The sequence below is a fragment of the Chiloscyllium plagiosum genome, chromosome 26 (assembly GCF_004010195.1).
Source record: "Chiloscyllium plagiosum isolate BGI_BamShark_2017 chromosome 26, ASM401019v2, whole genome shotgun sequence".
Lineage (NCBI taxonomy): Eukaryota > Metazoa > Chordata > Chondrichthyes > Orectolobiformes > Hemiscylliidae > Chiloscyllium > Chiloscyllium plagiosum.
The window spans coordinates 47,241,754-47,245,377 of record NC_057735.1 but is presented as its reverse complement, the minus strand read 5'-3'; the positions used below and the strand labels follow the sequence as shown (position 1 = coordinate 47,245,377).

General features: G+C 47.0%; 1 protein-coding gene across 1 annotated transcript in view; it reads right to left on the bottom strand.

Moving 5' to 3' along the window:
* The window catches only part of pth4 (parathyroid hormone 4), a 31,182-nt gene extending 30,039 nt beyond the window's left edge, over positions 1-1,143 (bottom strand). The window contains exon 1 of the mRNA XM_043716293.1: positions 1,070-1,143. The gene's annotated coding sequence lies outside the window, so the exon portion shown is untranslated. The remainder of the gene's footprint in view (positions 1-1,069) is intronic.
* Positions 1,144-3,624: the final 2,481 nt, after the last annotated feature.

Genomic DNA, 3,624 nt, shown 5'->3' with positions numbered 1-3,624 from the left:
GCTACCCCCCGTTTTCTGCAGCTCCTTGTACACCCCAGTCCTGAAGAGGGGTCACACCCAAAACATTGTCCTCTCCACCTCCTGATGCTGCTTGGCCTGCTGTGTTCTCCCAGCCTCCTGCCTGTCTATTCTGTGTATAAAAAAAAGCAGACCCAGTCCACAATGGTTTGCATTGCCTGTAAGGGGCTTTGCATGTCACCTCCTTATTGGCTGCACGGGTGGCAGTTAACAGTTAAAAACGAAAAAAAAACGTCACAGTGATTTGGTGATGGGAAAGTTCTTCAGTTGTGTGTGATAAAGAAAAAAAGCAGGTTCAGGGATGGATCTGCTGAACCATCTGTCCCAGGCTGGGACTAGCCTATGTACGCCACGAGGAGTGGCTCTGTTTTGGTGTTCAACAATAAATGACGTTCCTTTCCAATCAGGCTTCCTGATTTATAACAACTGGTATCGGTCAGACCAGGTGGAAAATTGCGCAGGTGTGCCCCGCCCAATAAACAAGAACAGCACCCTGTCAGTCAGCGAAATGATGGAGGTGCTGTTGACAATACTACCAAGTTGCACTTGCTTTTCAATAACCTGCTGTTTGATGTTCATTCTGGCTTCTGCCAGGGCCACGAAGCTTGTGAGCGCATTACAGCTTTGGCCCAAAGATGAACGAGAGAGCTCCAGATGTGAGGTGAGAGTGACTGCCCTTGATGTCGAGGCAGCATTTGGCCAACTGCGACATCAAGGCGTTCTCCCAAAACCGAAGCCAGTGGGAATGTGGGGAGAACTCTCTGTGGGTTGGAGTCACATCAAGCGGAAAGTTTGTTGGAGGTCAAACTTCTCAATTCCGGGATGTCAATGCAGATGCTGCACAGAGCAGTGTCAGGAGCCTAGCCATTTTAAACAAGTTTACCAATGACTTTCCCTCCATTATAAGATCTGAAGTGGGGATGTTTGCTGATCATTGTACAATGTTCAATATCATTTGTAATTTTGCAAGTGCTCAGGAAGCTCATGTACTCATACAGTAATAACTCGACGACATCAAGTCTTGGATTGATAAGCAACAGGTGACACTTACACACACAAACGTCAGGTGATGACCATCTATAAGACCATAAAGCATAGACCAGAGGTAGGCCAGTTGGCCTGTTAAGTTTGCACCACCATTCAAGATATCCCATCAGATCCCATAATCTTCAATTCCACTTCCCTGCTTTATCCCTTGATTCCCTTCGCTGATCCAAAATCTGTGTGTCTCTTGAATGTACTTATGGAGTACTGTGTGCAGTTCTGGTCGCCCTGTAATAGGAAAGAGATTATTAAACTGTTGAGGTTCAGAAAAGATTTACCAGGATGTTGTCAAGAATTAAGTTATATGTAGAGGCTGGATAGATTTACAAGGTTGTTGCCAGGGTTGGAGGATTTGAGCTATAGGGAGAGGCTGAACAGGCTGGGGCTGTTTTCCCTGGAGCGTTGGAGGCTGAGGGGTGACCTTATAGAGGTTTACAAAATTATGAGGGGCATAGATAGGATAAATAGACAAAGTCTTTCCCCTGGGGTCGGGGAGTCCATAACCAGAGGGCATAGGTTTAGGGTGAGAGGGGAAAGATATAAAAGAGACCTAAAGGGCAACCTTTTCACGCAGAGGGTGGTACGTGTATGGAATGAGCTGCCAGAGGAAGTGGTGGAGGCTGGTACAATTGCAACATTCAAGAGGCATCTGGATGTGTGTATGAATAGGAAGGGTTTGGAGGGATATGGGCCGGGTGTTGGCAGGTGGGACGAGATTGGGTTGGGATATCTGGTCGGCATGGACGGGTTTGACCGAAGGGTTTGTTTCCATGCTGTACATCTCTATGACTCTGTGACTCTGTGACTGGACTTGTTTCACTGGAGTATAGGAGGTTGAGGGGTGACCTTATAGAGATTTATAAAATCATAACAGGTATGGATAAGATGAATAGCAAAAGTCTTTTCCTTAAGGTGCTGCAGTAGCACATTGGAAATCAAGCCCCACTATTCCCAGAGTTGTTTGTGAAGTTGAAGATTTTAAAATTTCAGAGAATTCCCCAATTTACCCACTTTTCAGACCCAGATTTAAAAAGGACATGAGGAGGTAACGTTTTTATACAGAGTGTGTATGGAACGAACTGCCAGAGGAACTGGCGGATACAGGTAGTTACAACATTTAAAAGACATTTGGATAGGTACATGAATAGGAAAGGTTCAGAGGTATATGGAAACATGGTTGGTGTGGACTGGTAGGACTGAGGGTCTGTTTCTGTGCTGTATGACTATGACCTATGCTTGACCACTCTCAACGTTGTATGCATCTTCCCTCACTCCCTCCCACCTATCCTTGCACCCCAGATGACTCACCCCGCATGGCCTCTGCATTAGCCACTCACTCAGGATATCTAACCTTTGAGTTCACTCCAGGTGCCACTTGCTCTCACGGAAACTAACTGGAGGATGAACCACACAGAGACCTTCAGAACTCTTCTCTCAGGGGCCTCCCAATGTGGCAGTGCCTTCCAGCCCCACCTTGCCTGCTACCTTCAGTCCAGTGGGTGTCCAGGTCAAAGAGGGTGCAGTCGCCTCTTGAAAGGACACACTGATCATGTCTGGGCTCAGACTATGTTTGACCTTCTGGGGCCATCAAGGCAAAATAACAAGACCAACAGGCTCCACTATACAGTAGAGTCAAGATCAGAGTGGTGCTGGAAAAGCACAGCAGGTCAGGCAGCATCCGAGGAGCAGGAAAATTGACGTTTCGAGCAAAACCCTTCAACATACAGCAGGCTTCCTCCATCCTTGCTGCAGAGGGACTGCATGGAGAGGTAGTGGGAGGGAAAGAAATAAGACTCATTGAGGGTTTATAGATGACATGGGTGACATGTCATTGTAAATAAGTTCTCAAATTACATAGTCACTTCTCACTATCATATTTTTCTGTATCTCTGTGTATCCACAAATGCAACTTTGACGGGACTGAAGGCATCCACTCTTTCAATAGACAATGTGCCACTGATCAGGGTGCGAAATGATCAGCTGCTGGCAATGGGTGAATTGCAGATGCCCGTGACTTTGGCAACTAGACTTCAACTTCCCAGTTGCACAGACATTGCTACTGCAAGTCAGGCATTTGTGTGGTACAGTCATCATGTTGTGTCAAGGTCATCATCCTGCAGGAACAGCCAGTAACAGACAGAGCTAAGCCATCCACAATACATCCAGATCTAAGCTCTCTGGTCCTGCCACATCCAGTCGTGAATGGTAGCGGGAAATTAAACAATTCACTGGAGGAGGACGTTCCACAAATATCCCAACCTCAATGACGGAAGAGCTAAGCACATCAATGTGAAAAATAAGGCTGAGGAATTTGCTGCAATCCTCAGCTAGATATGGTCCATCTCAGCCTCCTCTAATGGTTCCCATCATCACAGATACCAGTCTCCAGTGAGGGGAGATGATGGGCGAGGGGATGGTAAGGGGAGATGGTCAGAGTGATAAGGAGGGGAGATGGGGTGGGGGATAGTGAGGGGAGATGGGGAGGAGGGATGGGGTGATAGTGAGAGGATATGGGACCGATGGGAGAAAATGGTGAGGGTGAGGGTGATGATGAAGAGAGAT